Here is a 19,141-nt window from a genome sequence, read left to right as displayed (position 1 = left end):
GGGCAGGGCAGCCATGGGGGGGGGCTCTGGAAGAGTGGGCAGGGGTTGGGGGCTCATGGCAGACCCCCCCATGCCACACAGGGCAGTGGGGAGCACTGGAGATTGCCCCTTGCTTGGCAGCAACTGGTAAGTGGGGGCGTTTTTTATACAAGGTACTTAGCTGATGTTTCTACAAAACCAGGCAGTGTCCTATGGAGATGCCATGCATGCCATCTTATGAACCAGAAGTATAGTACCTGCTGCATGAAGTCAATAAATATTGCTGAGAGGCAGATTGCTAGTGCAGGGGCCAGCAACCCTTTACAAGCTGCAAGCTAAAATTGGCTGTTTTACAACATGGGCTGGATGGCTTTGGAAACACATCAGCAGCAGAGGGCCTTCTTCATGCCCATACTAGAGCTAGGTTGCTTGGAGCTGAGCCTACACCATCACCACTCTTCCCAGACCCCTGCTCCCTGGTTGCTACATGGGCATGGCTTCAAGGTATCTGCAAACTGCATTCATTTGCAAACTGCTTCTCCCCCTCCCTGCCAGGCTGTAATGTGGGTGCAATTGGAAGCAGTCTGGCTCTGTCCCTGGTCATTGCTGCCCGGACATAGTGCAGGCACAGGTTCAGGCACAGAAAAAGGCCTCCAGCTCTCCGGGCCAGATCCAGCGGTTCAATGGACCATATGTTGCTGACCCCCGTACTAGTAGCCACTTTAGTACTGTAGTATGCACATACATTATTCCCAGCTGTGTGGGGTACTTTAGTATGTGCCCCCTGGCTCTGCACTGGGAAAGTACAGGGATGCCCTTGTTTTTTGTGCCTCAATTAGGGATCTGTAAAATAAGGGAATATCCACAGGCTATGGGATTATTTATATATATATATAATAATAAAGGCATTCAAATACTGCAATGACAGGGACTGTGTAAACATCTTAGATAACAAGTCTGTATGCAGCTGATGAGAAATAACATTAGGCTTCAAATAATATAATACCCTCAACAATATTTAGGGGGAAAAATCTTTAATGGCACAACTTCAATAATGTATTAAAACCCAGCTTGAAGAAACCATACTGTTTGACTGAAAGCCTAATCACTCAGCCACTGACTCATGTGATTCCCTATTTATTACTATCTCAGTCAATTCATTTGTGTTACTGTCTAAGTTAAATACTTAAGAGAAAAGGTTAATTGAAGGTTGGAATAAGATACAGTATTGATTGCTTGATTTATCATTTTAATCTTATGAATAATCCCATAGTAGTTCAAATGAATTGTAGCTGCTTGCACCAGGTCTGAACTTGACCCAAAGTCTTTCTTCCATTTGCACTGTCATTTCTGTGTCTTATAATGCTTTGAGTTTTTCGTTTTAAAATGATGAATTATTAATGGTATAAAGAATATAGAGATGGGGAGAGAAAAGCTGGAGCCCATCACAGCTCTCCAACTTATAGGCTTTTGAAAAGGAGGGGAATGTGCCGTACCTGAGGTTGCTCTTTTGCATGACAACAAAAGGTATGGAAGCAACTACAAAGGGGTTTTGAAAGCAAAGATTAATAGAACAAGAAGAATTTGGAATTAATCAGGACAAGCTTGTATAAGCGGATCCACAATACAAGACGGCCTGAAAACACTTTTTCCTTAAATCGTTTCTTAGCATTCTATGTGAAAACTGGGGAGGACGGGGGTGACAGTCCTATATCTGACATGCTCAGAATTAAGGCAGATATCTCTCAGGTGCTGAAGTGGGTAAACGGATCCAGAAATTAGAATAACTATTTTTAGCTGGTGTGTTAAAAATGAGGGGGTGTATCCTCAACAAGTATAAGCGATCATCAGTCTAAAAGAGTTACAAGAATTTACCCCAGGTGAAGTACTACATCTAGCTCTGGTGCTGTTTATCTTTCTCTCCCTCCCCATCTCCATTCATTTTATGACAAAAAGAATGTGAACACTGCTGAGCTTCTCAATTCCATACGAGCTGATGACTCATTAAGATTTTATCATTTCAGTGACTTGTTATTGAACCCTGTTTCCTTAGGGTTCTGATCCGGTGATTACAGAAGAAACCAGTGACTGCTTAATCACCCACTTCATTATCTTCCTATTAATAATAAATACCAGGAGGTAGACATTTATAATTATATTGCTAGTTTAGGAAGACACAGGCACATAAATGTTGGCAATGGTGAAATACAAATTTAATCTGAAATACCACCTGGGCAAGTGTGTCTGGAAGGGGGAGAGAAAAAAAATCTTTATTTTGAGGAGAGCTGTTGTTCAAGCAATAATGATGCCATTTAATTAAGTAGGAGCAAATCATTTTTGTTAGACTGAACAGCTCAGTAAATGTTAAGTACTCACCTTAGAAGAGGGCAATGTTTGGGTTGGCTGGGCATAAGGAGAGGGGAGCATGAAAACACGACTAGGTCAGTAAGCGGTAGAGCTCCCCAGTTCTCTATCAATGGAATATACCCCATGACAACACATTCACATTGTGGTATAATTTCTATACCAAAACAGTTTTCTGACTGCCATGTGTCAGGGGCAGGCAACAGGGATCCATTATAAATGCATGCTACATCTGCAACTATGTTGGGCGTGCTTTTGAGTTCTAAGTGATATGCTAGATCTCAAAATTAAAAACACAGGCCTTGTACTGCAGTGCAGTAAAACATTGTCAAATATCTTCCTCTGAAACACAGAGCAGGATAGGACTGAAAATTGGGGCAAGTAATGAAAATTTCACTCTTGCTAAAGAAACTGAGTGCTAGCTAATAGCTTTGGGCCAGATTCTGACACACTTAAATTCAATAGTACCTTGGTCTGCAAGTAACAGAACTCATTACCTACTGAACTCATGAAAAACAGTCATCTTTCTTATAAGGTAAGGTAGTTTTTCATTTGAGAAAGATATCACAAAATAATGGGCCTCCAGCAGAAAGAGATTTTTTTTCCTTGGGATTCTTGAAACCAACCACCTCTTGGTTCCTCAATATGCTTAAAAAGAGGTTGAGACAATCCCTGGTTTTATTTTATTTGGAACAGATTAGGTTTTTGCTCTAGAGATTTACTTTCAGATAACTGAAATTGTTTTCAACACATTTTTTTTCATAAGACATCTTGTCTATGGAGAAAAAAATGTACCAGTTCTACACCACATTATCTCTTGAGTTAAAAACTGCGTAGCTAAAGGAGCTTCTGGAATTTATAGTGAAGGCAGCCTAGCATCACAATCAGGAGCTAGAAACTTTTGGCTACATTCAGAAAGGAGCCTTAGATACCACAGAGCTCAGCATTCCAGCACTGACTTTAAGGCATCCCTGCTCCCTGTGGGAGTCCACAAACCCAAATTAGATATGGAAAATAAAATGATTCCAATAGGAGGTATGGGAGTGGCACCACATAATAACCAGGGATTTTTCCCATGGAAAAATGAGAAAAAACACAGATTCTCCCTTTTTACTGAGAAAACCTCAGATTTTTTCATTTTAATGGAGAATTGTGTAGATTTTCCACTTTTGCAAAGAGCTATTTGGAGGCTACCAGAGTTCCAGCCTGCAAGGGGCTGGAGGGGGTGGAAGAAGGCAATCAGCATGGCGTGCCATGTGCATGTGCACACATACACATGCACCGGGCCTCCAGGCAGCCTGGAGAGTAGCTCCTGCAGGTAAGTTGGGGGAGGGGATATGGCCCCATAGGGAGGGAGGGAGGGGGTAGGTTAATAGGGCTGTGCAAAGCTTCGGTGCTTGATTCAATTCGGTGGAGATTCGGCCTGATTTGGTGGCTGAATCTCCAAATCCGAATCGAATCAGGAGACCCTTTAATGTCTCTGAATCGAATCAGAACCCTTCAAATTGATTCAGAGAGATTCAGCGATTCCGACATAAACACCGCTTTAAAAGTTTTTTCTACATACCTCAAGGTACCAGGAGGCTCGTCAGTGTTGAGATGGGGGGGGGGGCGCGCAGATCGACCATGCCACAGGAGCACAGAGGGCTCCCCAGCATGCTCAGCAGCAGACCTGGAAGTGAACCAGAAGCACTTCCAGTCAAATTCTGGGTCTGCTGGGAAGCACACAGGGGGACCCCCCCACAACTTCCTGGCTCGGCGACTGGTGCCTCCTGGGTCTCGGAGGGAACCCAAGGTCCCCCTGCAGCCAATTACCAAGCCAGGGGGCTCAGGAAGGGCCCCCAGCACACTCCCTGGCAGACCCAGAAGTGGACTGGAAACACTTCCAGTCCATTTCTGGGTTCACTGCCGAGCACATGGGAGGCCTCCAATGCTCCTGTGGGATGCTCCATCTGCTCCAGGATCGCAGTGTTCATGAGTGTGCCTCAAGGTATGTAGAAAAAACATTTAAAGCCATGTTTGTGGCTGAATCAGCATCAAATCTTCAGATCTGGATTTGGTCAAATTGAATTAGGGACGGGGATCCAAATCAATGAATTGAATCACTGTCTCAGATTCAAGCTGAATCCAAATCAAGTACAGCCTGTTTTACACACCCTTATTGAACAGGACTGCAGCTGGGGCAGGGGCTGCTGTCCAGCTGGGGTGGTGCTTGGAGCATGGGGCCCAGGGCAAGAACACATGGCTGTAGGGCCCTGAGCGGGGAGCAGGACAAGGACATGGGTGGTTCATCCAGGTGGCAGAGGGCCTGGCTCTCCATCACTGCATGCACTTCCAGGGGGGCAGGAGCACATGTGCCCCTCAGATTTGTGGGCATGGGGGTGAGTGCAGGCTGGATGCTGTGGGATCAGGCCCCCTGCCATCCCCCCTGGACCTCTGCAGCCAAGTGCATGGGAGCCAGTGCAGCAGAGCAAAGCAGGGTGGGGAAGCTTGGTGCTGGTGCTGGGAGGTCTGCATTCCTTGGCAACATGCCCCTGCCTGCCCAGCAGCAGCAGGGGCAGCAGCACAGGGCACACCTCACTGCTACTGGGGAGGCAGGAGGTGCCTTGCCAAGGTGATGTGTAGCTCCTAATGGCAGTACCAAGCTTTCCCACCCAGCCTTGTAACTCTGGGTCCCACCCACTGGGCAACTCTGCCCATCCCCGCAACTCTGGGTCCCAACGCTGGGTCCCACCCACAGAGGCACCAGGGGAGCACAGCAGGGGGGAGCACAGCAGGGCAGGGAGACTGCGCCCACAGCAGGCCGCCTGCCGCCCTCCAATGTGCTGCACTCCAGCTGTGCTGCCTGTGGTGGAGGGAGAGTCAGGTTCTGTGCTCTGCCCCACCACAGCAACTGCCGCCTCTCACAGGCAGCCAGGGATCAGGCGCTGCTATGTGGGGCAGGGGACTGCGGACCCAGGTCCCTGGCCCTGGAGCCCAGGAAGCTGGAGGCCCCCTTGGCAGCGCTGGGGGCTGGGGAGTGAGGGGCACCAGTAGGGCTGGGGGGGTTGTGGGTGGGGAATCAGGGGCCTGGACCTGTGTCCTGGTGAGCTCAGGGGACAGGGAGAGCTCTGATTTTCCATGATAAAAAACCCAAAATCAAATACCAAAAATTTTAGGTACTTAGAATTTATTTTATTATAGTGACTGAGGCACTGGTAGGCTTCCAAACGGCTTTAAAATTGTAAATATATCAATAAAACATTGTGTTCAATTGAAACCTATATAGATAGTGGCATTTTAATTTTAATTGCAGATTTGGGTTTTTTTAATCTGTGGATCTGCATTTTTATTAGATTCATAGTATCATAGTTGGTAGGATCGGAAGGGACCTGAGCAGATCATCAGGTCCCTAAGCCTCTCCTTGCAGGGTCTGCCGTGTTGATCCCTGATCATGTGGGTGGCCCTCTTCTGGATCTTCTCCATGCTGTGCACAACCCTCCTGAAGAGCGGTGCCCAGAACTGGATGCAGCTGCGGCCTGACCAATGTCACATAGGGGGGAGGATCACCTCCTTGGACCTGCTTGTGATGCATCTGTAGATGCATGACAAGGTACAGTTGGCCTTCCTGACTGGGGGGACCTGGTGACAGTCTATAAACTCACTAGGGGGGACCAGAAGGGTTTGGGAGAGACCTTGTTTCCTCTAGCGCCCCTTGGCATAACAAGGAATATCGGCCACAAGTTGTTGGAGAGTAGGTTGAGATTAGACATCCATAAGAACTACTTCACAGTTAGGGTGGCTAGGATCTGGGGAGGTGGTGCTGGCTCCTACCCTGGGGGTCTTTAAGAGGAAGCTTGATGCCTACCTAGCTGGGATCATTTGAACCCAGTTTTTTCTCCTGCCCAGGCAGGGGGTTGGACTTGAAGATCTATAAGGTCCCTTCTGACCCTACTTCTATGATTCTATGATTCTGTGATTCTATGGCTGCATCCCCACACTGCTGGCCTATGTTCATCTTGGCAACAATGATGACTCCAAGATCCTTTTCTGCCTTTGCACTGACGAGAAGGGAGTTCCCCAGCCTGTAGGTATGCTGCTGGTTCTTCCTCCCCAAATGTAACATCTTGCACTTGTCCATGTTGAAACCCATCCTATTTTCATCCTTCCCCCTCTGTAACCTGTCCACATCTAGTTGTAGCCTGTCCCTACCTTCTAGCATGCCCTCCTCTCCCCACATTTTAGTGTCATCTGCAAATTTGAACAGGATGCTTTTCACCCCCTCATCCAAGTCACTGATGAAGATGTTGAACAGTACGGTCCCGAGGACTGAGCCCTGGGGAACCCCACTGCCCACATCCCTCCAAGTCAAAAATGACCCATCCAACACCACTCTCTGGGTGTGGCCCTCTAGCCAATTTGTGACCCATCTGACTGTGTAGGCATCAGTGTCACAGTCCTCTAATTTTTAATGAGAATGGGTTGAGAGACAGTGTCAAAGGCCTTTCTGAAGTCCAGAAAGACTACGTCCATTGTGACACCTGTGCCCAATGATTTTGTGACCTGGCCATAAAAGGCAATCAGGTTGGTCTGACAAGACCTGCCCCTAATGAACCCATGTGGGTTACCCCTGAGCATAATCTCCCCTGCTGGTCCCTCAGCACCCTGGGGTGGAGATCAGCTGGACCTGCTGATTTAAACACATCCAGCCCCACCAGAAGTTCCCTAGCTAGGTCCTTCCTGACCCTATGCCTGGCGATGGGCTTGTACTTTCCACAAGGCTTCATAATTGATGGAATTAATGGCCCAGAATCAATGGCCCAGAAGGAACCTTCCAATTATATTTTCCTATGTTCCAATACTTTGTGCCTGACTTGTGTGTTGTATCCACTAACTGTCATTCTTCATATACTTGCATTTTCAGGAAAGGATAATCTTTCCATTATATGCATGCCCTGTACCTAACAAAAAAAGGAAATGCTTCAGGGGCATCAGCAATTTAATTATAAATGTAGATTAATAATAGAATATCCCCCTTCTGGCTACTGGGATCTTGTGCTTCATGACTACCAGTTTTCTTTTTTAACTAAAGCAGCTAATAAAAAGAGAATAGATCTCTCCGTGTTACAGCTTTTGGCTGATATAAACAACCAGTTCCATGTCACATTGCTTTGCTGGCTCCTATTTGATTTTATAGCTCCTACATCAGTATGCAGCTATTCTGAGATATGGAATTCCCACATCAAGCAATATCATGGCAGTTCCCTAGTAATTTCATGGCCATGATGATATATCTTTTTATGTCTTACACATTTAAACAGTTTCCATAAGATCTAGAAACTCTGAACTGCCTGTTTATTATTCTTACAGAAAAAGAATGATGTCTGCCAGTGAATTATCAAAGCACTATGAGGGGTTTTCAATTCAATGGGAGTCACTCAGCTAAAACCCCGCACAGAGCTTTGAAAATTAACCCCTTCACATAGCACAAATTAGGACATGCTGGTGAACTGACAAAGGATTTGGTAATCAGATTTCAGCATGTCATTACACAATCATTTTATGCCTCAAGTGTCAGTTTCTTCTTGCTTTTGGAAGCTATAATCACTGCCGTTTATTATAGCGGCACAAACCCTGCGAAGCTTGTTGTTAAGTGGCAATATACCATAGAGTACAATATGTTCATGTTTTAGGGCCCAGTTTTACTCTTTTATTAGTATGCCTACATCCATCTCTGTTAGCTGCAGATCTCTGTACAGCTTGACAGGCGGTCGTTTTCCCTGCAATTTTGGCATTGTTACAGCATACATGGTTAAAGGACATACAGCTCCTTGGTTCTGTGTCTAGGAATGGGTTAGATTGCAACTCATTATATTGCAGGTATGGGGCATACTCAGCTTTCAGATAATTGACACACAGCTGTAATCTTGCCTACAAAATCAAGCAGAAGTTTGAGATTTTCAAAGGGGCCCTAGTGAGCTGGATGCTGAGCCTCCATTGAGTTCCAGTGGTCTTACGTATCTACATTCTTCAAGTCTTCTTTGAAAATGCCAGCCTTATGCTAGTTCACTTTCATTATGCTTTTAATGGATGGGTTACAAAGGGAAAATTACTTCAGCCCTGGCGGACTAATTTCAGTAATATTAATTTGCTGAGAATGTAATTTGGTTCAAAGTGCCACCATCTGCTTTCCCACCATAGATATAAAATCTGAAAACTAGTCCAGTGAATGTGAACAGCTACATTACCTCTGCTCTCTTCACCCCTTTGCAACAAAAGCCCATTTTGCATCTGCTTAAGACACTGCAGCCAGGTCCACTGCAGAGGAGCAAATGGGTTTGTTATAATGTTCTAGGAACATTTCCAGCATGGCATCATTCAACCAAAGAAGAATCCAGTAAGACAATGGGTGATATTTCCAAAACTGCCTGAGTTACTTAGAAACCCACTTGGATGTCATAGGCCAAAATACTGCTTTACCCACTATCATGGAGCTGCTGGCAAAGCTGCCTGACCTGAGATTTTGGTTCTGGAACCATTTTGTAGAGCGTGTTTGGACTCTGCTATACCCTATTAAAAGAGAAGTGCACCTTGTAAAACACAGAACTGTATTCAGGTTTGGATACTGCCACTGTATTCAGGTTTGCATGCTACCAACTACCCACACATCAATTTTGAGAATGTGTTCAATCTTTTTACATGATTTAGAAACCAGCTTGTCTACAGTGGGCCAGACGTATCAGAGTGAGTGGGAAGGTAGCTGATAAATTACTGTGAGTGCATGAGTTCAGTAAGATGGAGTAGAACAGGAGATTAGGAGTGGGAAGGAATTATCACAGAGAGGTCTGAACTTTGGAATCACTGTGGAAAGGAGGAATGGGAAACTGCATCCAATCACACCTTCTTAGCACACCTAATAATGTCTCTCTGAACACCTTTGAGCAATACACACTTTTGAAACCAGCCCACATATACTTATTTTTCTTAGGACTTTGTAACACATTAATTTTAGGTGGGTCAGGTAAGTCCTAATCCTGGAAATGTCTAAACATTAACACACAGAACTAGTTTTAAGCACCCTTTAGGCTGTGGCATGCACAGTAGAGGGCACTACTATGCACAGCCACGAACCTCACTATGCCAGGCCCAAAACCTCGCTTCAGGAGTCTCCCTTGGGGAGCCTACAGCTGGCTCTCCCGCTTCCTGGAGAACACCTGCACACCTGCTATAACACTGCCACCACATGAGCACTGGTCTCTAGTAGGGCTCTGGCAGCCCCTGCAAACCCCGGGGGTGGTTTGCCCACAATAATATTTCTGACGGCTTTTTCCAGCCCGAAGCATCCCAAGATTGTATCAGGTAAAACTGAGGGAAAATAAAAGACAAACTTCACCGGCCAAGCAGGGGTGGAAGGCTTCTCTCCTTCCTCGGTAGTACAGGAAGGCAACCTGTAACCTGATACCTTTATTGATCGGGGGAGAAGGAGGAAGTCAAAATACACTTTGAGCAAACAAAAGTAACATGAGTCTTTACAGAGATTGGGTATGGTAACCCTTTTAAGAAGTGACTGGCCTACATATAATTCCTAACTCCTGGCTGGTTTCCAGGTTTTTACTTACAGAAAATCACCAGGCAGCAGCTCGTAGCTTTCAAAATGCCCACTGGGAAGAAGAGAGCACTCCTCCTCCCCCCTGGGAATTTTATCTGGCCAGGTCACCTGATTGACCAGCCTGAACCAAGAAGAAAGCAAGGAGAGAGAAGGGTGACCTGGGCTGACCCAAGTGAGGGGCAGACAAATGGGGAGGGGACTTCTTCACACCAGTGGCTTAAACATATGCCACTCCATGCTAGGTTAAACTGTTCTCCGTTATCCAGCTCATGTTACACTAAGATGTGGTAACTCTAGGTTACACATTAGTATAAGACCCCACCCACCTCCCCTCCACCTGATCAGGCCCACTGCCCCCACCCACCCAACACCCCAGATCCCTGTTAATGCCCCCAGCCCTCATGTTCCCCAGCCTGCTTGTAACCACTGGCACTGTCCTGAAATGGGAGAGAAGGGAGGAGAGGGGGATGGTTACCTTTCAGTCCTCAAGGTCCCTGCTCACCTGAACATGTGGCTGCTCGAAACTTGAGCTAACACTAACATTAATCACCAGGGATCCTGGTTTTCTCTAATTAAAAAAAAAATCCCCAATATTCAGATTTAAGAAAGTAACCCGAAATCCACATTTTTCTGTGATTAAAATGAAATGCTGCTAATATATAGATATATATATAGTGGTGTTTCATTTTAATCACAGAAAAATGTGGATTTGGGGTTACAATTTAACTGAAAATTGGGGATTTTTTTATCAGAGAAAACCAGGATCCATGCTAATTACCATGCTGAAAAGCCTAAGTGTAATGTGTAACAATGCCCCCAGTCAAATGACAGAGGCATAATCAACACAGCACATTCAAAGCTCCTCAAGGGAAAAACAGGTAGATAGATTTCAGATCTCAAGCACACACATTTACATCACCAAAGGTACATACAGATATACTGCAGATATAGCCCAGGACTTCAGTAAGCATACCTATCCATGAAAACGTTAAAAACATGCTTAAGCACAATAAGTGTGTTGTAACGGGATAGTCTGGCCCCGAAAGGCTAGGTTGTCCCTGGGGACTAGCAGCCACGTACAGTTACCAGGCCAAAACAGGGAATGGACAGCTATTATGTGCAATGGATTGAGAAGGAAGCTGCAGAGATGTTGGCAGGAAGGAAACCTGCTTCTCAATAAATCCTGATGTGAATGGATTGAAAGGAAAAGGTCTCCAGGAGCCTCAGCACCACCTTTCTATCAAAGAATGAAAATGTACCCTGAATGAAAGCACCGAGTCCCTCATAGGCAGCTAGGGAAACAGGTTAGCTGCTTTGTGTGTCACTGACTGGCTCATGCTTAACTCACACAGAAGTCAATGAAAAGAGTTATGCACTTAAAAGGGAAGTATATACTTTAACACTAGGTATATAATGCAGAAGTACTTGGTATAGTGGTACAAAGGATGTCAGAATCAGGCCTAGATGCTTCTATTCTCCTCACAATTCGAGTGTTAGTGTATGCTATATAATAGAACTAATCTCTATTGCTATGTAATAAATGGCTTTTGAGATTGATTAAATGTTTCATCTTTGCTCTGGCTATTAATCAGTCCCAGCAGCTGGTTATTGCTTTGTATGGTACAAAGCAACAAAAATTATCCCTTAATGATGTGATATTTTATATACAATCAAACATATAATCAGAAAATTTACTTTATGGTGATTTTTTTTAATAAGCATTGTGGGGATCTCTGAAGGGTGAAAGTCTATTATTAAAACACACGGAAAGCTCAATTTTTATAGCTTTTACGCTACTTGTTAAAAAATGATCAGTGCAGTTGCAGGATTGGGTGGTAAAAAAGCATACCTGGAGTCTATCATTAGAGTGCAAAATACCCATGTTATTTTATAGGGATGAGCTATTTGCCAGAGTTACCTAACGTTTCACATCATTCTCTGCCCCTTCATGTGTCCACCAGTGACTTCTATCTCTCAGCTGAAAAAGCATGTGGTCATGTGACAATGTTCAAACTCTCTGCTATCATCAGTTTTTCTTGTGTCAACTTTTGTCACTATGACCCCAAACTTCCTTTTCTCCCTTTGATGTCCCCCTGCAAATTGTGCCCCCCCAGCACTTTCCAGTTCCTCTGTATTTATTTCTATTACCCTTTCTTATTATCAGCCTTTAGTATCTAGCATTTCTAAAGCATCCTGTCTTCAGGCTGACTAAAACCAGACTGGGGAACATGTTCCAAAACTGGGGCATGAGCTGGCTGCCAGCAATAGAGTTCTTTTGGATGCTAGGAGGATGAAGCTGTGATAACATGAACAGCTGGCTCATGGACTGATAACTTGAAGGTTTTGGAAAATGTCACTGTTAGGATCCATTTGTAGAAAAAGAATTCTTCTGAAAAAGCAGGCTTTGCCTGAGTACCTGAGATAATAGCCACCAGGGATTGAGACTGGTGCAAATGAAAGATGACCTCTAAACAAAGAAATGAGCAAAGAAGGTTGGAAGAGATCTAGGGAATCCTCACACATGGAGATAATAGACAGGGAAAGGAAAATCAGGTAAAAAATAGATAAAGCAATGGATAAAGGGATACCAATGGATAAAAAATGGATCACAGATAAAGAAAGTAAAGAAACTGAAAAGAACAATAATTAAGTAGGCAGTACAGTTAGAGGACATGCCAGCACTGTCCTGAACCTGAACACTGCCCTGTTCCCATACCTTCGCTAGGGAACTGGGTATGGTCACTAAGAAACAACTTCAGCTTTTTGTGTACTAAGGCATGGAGCCTGTGAAACAAAATGGAAGAACCTGAAATGGAGTAAAATATGAAGCAGAATATAAGAAAAATAACATAGAATAGGAGTCATGACTGTTACACAGGGGTTGAAAGATACATATTTTCCAGGAAATTTAGAAATAAAAGTAACAGCGGTGGGATTGCATGCTACATTCATGCTTTGATAGCTTGTAAAGAAGTAAGACAGGATAGTATTGATCAAACAGAATTGGTTTGTGTGAAGATCACTTTGAGGAAGGATGGTAATAAGGGCCCTACAGCAAGAATGCTAGGAGTTTCCCATGGATTCTTCTGCAAGGAACTACTTGGTCAAGTCAGTTGGACGGAGGAGCTCAGGGACTGTAACTGAGAGGAAGCATAGAATTTTTAAAAATCAAAAAAGCTAATACTATTACCAGAAATTTGTACATCAACCAAGGGGAGAAATCTCACTGAGTAGAGACTATGTTAAAAAGGATATTGGGAATAAACAAATATCCTATAAGGACTGGAGAAGGAAAAAACCCAACAAAAGACAGCCATCTTAGAAGTCAAGAAGCACAGAAAAAAAGTGAAAACTGCCAATAGTCAAGCTGAGTTAGACCTTCCATAGGAAATCAAAACAAACATTTATATGGGAGAAAACAAATAATTTAATGGCTTCAGAATTAAATGAATACGTTGCCTCAGTTTTCAATAATGGTGATGATGTTGATGTAACAGGGGACCAGTAAAGGCCCCTGTTTGAGAGAAGAAAGAAGGCGAGATATTTACCAGAGACGGACACATGGCCCATGGCAAAGCTGGCTGATGTCATCCAGCGGTGGACCACTTCAAAGTTATCTGGAACTGGCTGTGCAGGAGATGTCCCTGAATGGTTGGGCTGTCCAGAAGGACCTATACAAGAGGTAACACCAGACAAGGTTGGGGCCTCAAAGTGGGGGCCACTGGGCAACCTAGTATGTTGCAACAATCTATGTGGAAGGGTAGAACCATGTAGACTTAAGCTATTCAGGAATTTGTGGTGACATGGGCGATGTAGCCATGAGACAGCCAGACAACTGATGATATCTCCTGAAGATAAAGGACCATATTGTCATGGAAGCAAGTGGGTATAAACTGGGAGCATCTACACAAGATGCTACATTGCTATAGCGATGAGCTATGGCAACATAGTTTGTTGCTGTGTCAATGTAGCATCAGCAGGAATGAACTGTGACATTAACACTACTGCACAGTAGGGTTGAAATGACCCATGTGCTGCCAGGACTGCTCAGTAATGGTGGTTACTGTGCAGTCAGGTGCACATGTAGATGTGCCCACTGATAACCAAAGCTATAGACAGTTAAAAAGCCTGAGGCTTAATCTTTGCAGGTTAGTCTAAGTTGCATAGATTGAAACAATAAGCAAGTGAACAGACATTCACTTTGGATTCCAGAAATGCAGACACATGCTGCAGTGGCTCAGGCCAGAAGCTGGGGGGCATTAGAGCATGCCTCATTGCTCAGCAGGAGTAGACAGCTTGGGCCAAAGCTGGCCTACCCACCCTGTGGGGGGAACGGGGTGGGGGGTGTTGCATGGGGGTGAAAAGGATCCTGGATTCTGAGGAACTGTAACTTAACTTGAATCTGGAGGGGATCTGGGACAGAAGCTCAATAAATTGATTTAACTTAAATCACTTAAGTCTGATACTACATCCATCTAGGTTTATCTTAAACTGGTTTCGGTGATTTTGAAAGAGTTTTATGTGCACTGAACTTCCATTGTGTTAAAGATTTGAACCAGTTTCTGATCACTTATATTGGATTATGTGTAATTTCTAACCCTAGTCAAATAAATTTAGTCTGAATATTAGAAGAAAGGGTCTGAACACCAGAACCTTGAGGCTCTGGAATAGCCTTTCAATATGAATAGTTGGGCAAACAAACTTAACTACTTCAAAGATGGAGCTGTATTTTTATTAAAGGAGCCTGCATAGCAAGGACCTGGAATTTACAAGGTCTTCTGAGTCCTACATTCCTGTGTTTCCAAATACTTCCTTGTTGTTCCCCTTTTCTTGCTGTATAGTGTAAATGTTGTAAAATTGGCATATTTCGACAGAAAACTAATTCTTTCAATGCTCCAATTTGCCCACACATTGATTTTCACTTCTTAAACCATTCCCTTATGTGAACTGTCAAGGAAACAGAGATTTAAAGTGTGTTTTAAAGCTCACATCTAAAGTGAAATAGGTCAGATTAATTCTTATTTTCATGTGAAAGTTTCAGGTTTTTGCAAACCTGTGCAACTTAATTCCTGCATTTTTTTAGTATGCTATTTACCTCAGGGCTACTCATATGCAAACTTGAAGGTTACAGCTCTTTAACAGGTATCTTTGCCAAAATGTGACAGCTCATCAACAATCGTCGTTGTTCAGATAACTATATAAGTTTAATAAACTTTAACTGACTGCATATGCCTAGGGCATTATTTAATGCATGCTACACAGAAAATCCTTTTTCACATATAATATCAATCTATCCCAAATCACTAGTTACACTTAATGCTTTTATAGAACAACCAAATGGATTGAGTTTCTTAAATAGTGCATTTATTTTGTATCAGTATAATCACCAGCACTTAAGCTATCAGTGCTATTTTTGGCTGCTTAGCTGATGCAAAATATTAGTAAGGCTAGTTTTAAAAACTTATTTTTATAGCTGTTAGGAACAATCAGACCAGTCAAAATTCCTCATTTCAGACAGGTCCTTTCTGTGACACACAAAGTCATTCTGAAATATTTCATTATTTCATTTTTTAAGTTCTAAGTTGCTATGCATAAAAAACTGAGAAATTGCTGAGGTGTCTCTCTTGATGTCCTGTCATTTTGGTTTTCCTGCCAAATTATTCCGTCTTGTGATTGAGAATCTGTAAATGTTCAAGACAAACATCCTTACAGACCCTACTTGGGGACATACATTGGTATTTGTATATCTGATTTAGGAGGATGACATACAACATTGATACCAGAGAGCAAAGTAGTTTCATACAAAGAAGATACTATCATTATATCGCTCTTCTGGTTCAATGATACTTCTTATGCAGGAAATATATAGTACCTATGGGCAATCATGGAAACTTGTTGTGCTGTCTTTCCTTCAATACAAATCTATATTACTGTCTGCCACAATTAATCCACATTTCAACACAAGCATCTTCAAAATAGCAACACATTCTTCTTTCATATGACAAAACAGTCTGTATCTTTGTGCACTTTGACAGTTTTGTCGATTCAGGAGCTCTTGGCCGTTAGAGACGTTACCAGGGACCACAATGTGGAAGTGGCTCTCATTAATCCACAGCAACACATTGACATTTTTTTATTAATAATCAGGGAGATTTCCTTGGTGCCAGTGAATTAGATTTCAAAGCGCAGCACTAGATGCTGAAAGTTCAGGGCGGCTTCTCATGTGCTCATATGAAATGAATAATTTGCTGAATTTATCTGGATTTTGCAATGTGCAAAATAATGGGAGGTACATGTCATTCATTTTTTTCCACTTTGGGGAGCAAAATCTGCTCCAGGAAACCCACCTTGACTGAACACCAAAAGAACAGGTAGGACCAAATTTATGAAGTCACTGAAGTTGCACCAAGGACTAAACTGACCTGTGGCAATAAAACCAGTCTATGTGAAGTGGGTAATCGGTCTGCTATCTTATCCAGAGAACTGGTTACCTGCAACATTGCAACAGATTGCTTTCCCATCAGCTATTTCTTATCATTACTTTAGAGTGATAAGGAATTCAGACAGCATCAGGAATCCCTATATTGGAGATAAATCATTTTCCAATATTCCCAATGTGTAAACAAATCTGTTTTCTTTCATTTACCTGATTATGAAGAAAAATAAGCAAGAACAGAGTTCTGGGATGTAATGAATAAACTAAACAGGGAGGCTAGTAGTAACCCACAGGAACAGATTGTGCTTGACTGGCCTTTATACAATTGTGACATTCAGCTGAGTTAAATTCTTAAATGCTCTTTTATGACTGTTTAAAAATACAGAACATGGTTTAACGCCATTACTGAATATTAGCTTTGCAGTTATGAACCTTGCCTGGTGTTTCCTCAATTGCCTCTGGCCTTTAAACAGTCTAGCTGAATTGGAAACTAGCCAGCTTGCTTGATTAAACTGGCACAAAAATCTTAAAAGAATGAGAAATTTATCATTTTAATCAAATTTCACATTGGTCACAGTAATAATAGGGGGCACAATTTGTGTGTCTTTAAATCAATGCTGTAAGCTCCATTAAAGTTCGTAGGAGCAGGCCTAGCAATAATGCTTTGCATTTATGCAATGGGATGGATTCTCAGTGGTTGTAAATGTTAATAACTCAGCAGGTGCCAAGAAAACTATCCCAGTTTACATCAACTAAGTATTTGCCTTTCATTTGAGATTTCAAGGTCATACAGTGTGCTAGCAAAAGAATCAGGATAGAACCCAAGCATCCTGATTCCTACTTCCTTTTTATAACAGCTACTTTACACCATATAACAAACATAGCTAATTCTTTACTCCATTACACCAGAATGGAGATTTTATTCTCTTACTCCTCTATTATGCTTTTAGTCTATCAATGGAGTTACACTAGCTCAAATCTGGTGTAAAGCACTGAAGAATGAGACCCACAGACTTTTCACTGGGAAGAAATAAAATCAAGGTTTTCTTTATCTTGAAGGATATATTCTGGAGTATAAAAGATGAATACATGCAGTTGATGCACTTCCCACTTATAGACTGTAATAGACCATTATTATTTGTGCTATTTTTAAATAAGCACAGCATTTGACTTGTAATTTTGTCAATAAATTGGCAATCTTAGCTAGCAATTTATATTTTAAGTCTGTAATCCTGTGCATACAGCCTGGCATATGCCAGACACAGTACAGAAATGTAGAAACAGCATATTGTAAGTATTTGGCATTGCTTCCTGTTTTGTAACACTGTATTTTGTCTGGTGTGGATAAGAAAATCTGATCTCCACAGGCTATTAAAAGTGGCTGAAGTGAAAAGAGATACTTTTAAAGGTTTCCTTCCTCTACCATATGTTGTTAGAAAGTTGCTTACATGTACAGACAGAATATATTAGAATCTGCAAAACTGTCAAATTTGCTCCAGGTAAATTTCACACGCGCACGCACTCACATACATGCATGCTTGCACACACGCATAGAGACAGATTTTGAAAAAAAAAGGGAAAAAAAGATAGAGGGTTTTTTTGCTTCATAAAAACACTTGGACTCCCAGAGTAGCTTATCACACACAATATCCAACCGAGAAAGGTTTAAGTGAGCCTGCACTTTTAGAAAGTAAGAGATACTTTAACTACTAAGAGCAAGGAGAAAAATGAGCTGTTTCACTTTCAGTACAGAGCAAAAGCAGTGAACAAAACCTTGATTTAACTTGTGAAGAGTCTGTCTACTTGCAGATGTGATTAATATAGGCAGTTGGACATAATCTTTTCAAAAGTATCCTAGTGATTCGGAATACCAAATTCCATTACACACCAATGGGACTTGGACTTATAATTCACCTGGGCCAAAAACATAACAACGCAGCTGATTACCCAGGGCATCTGTCACACACTGAGACAGTGACAACTTCTTGCTGTCCTCCCGCTACCCGCATGATCACATGGATGCAGCAACAGCCATTTTCTCCCCTCCCCACGGTTGGCACTGTTGTTGACCCACCCTAGTTACACCGTTGACCCCAGTCCTTTGGAAAATTTCACACTAAATTTAATAGCCCTAGCAAAGGTCACCATTGTAAATATGGCATTTGCTTCTGAATTTCAGTGTTGTTTGTGTAAGGACCACAAAGGTGTTGAGATGCAGTGATGAGATCACTCTCTCTAGGCTGACCAAAAGGAACCAGGAAAATAATATGGTGAAGAGAGATCCTCTTCCGAAATAGTTGACATTACATAAAAATAGCACAGGACCAGCTTGTAGCATTTCAGGACTTCAATTTCAGGACCCAGCTAGAAAAGCAAAGCACAGAAGGCATGCATAGTGGAAAAACAGCATGTGGGCACTGGAGAAGGACAAAAGGACAACTTAATGAATTACTTTCTAATCTTTAAAAACTGATCAGTTTGAGTTCTGAACAAAGGTTTGAGCCTGGTCTTTCTTGATCTGAGATGGAGAATCTATCGCTTCTTGATATGTGCTAGAGCAGTGGTGCTCGACCTTTTGTCCAGCAGGCAGTGTGGAAGTGCCTGGTCTGTCAGCAGGCCAGATCTGGCTGATGAACCAAATCCGGCACCTGGGGTTAGCACGGTGGAGCAGTGTCTTCTAGGAAATTCTCGGAAATGAATGTGAAGGGGATGCTCCAGGCCATCATCCAGCCCACCGATTATTACCCCATGGTCGTTGTCCATGTGGGTACTAA

Source organism: Crocodylus porosus, unplaced genomic scaffold, assembly GCF_001723895.1.
Source record: "Crocodylus porosus isolate Cpor-Errol unplaced genomic scaffold, CroPor_comp1, whole genome shotgun sequence".
NCBI lineage: Eukaryota > Metazoa > Chordata > Crocodylia > Crocodylidae > Crocodylus > Crocodylus porosus.
Note: the sequence above shows the minus strand (reverse complement) of the source record.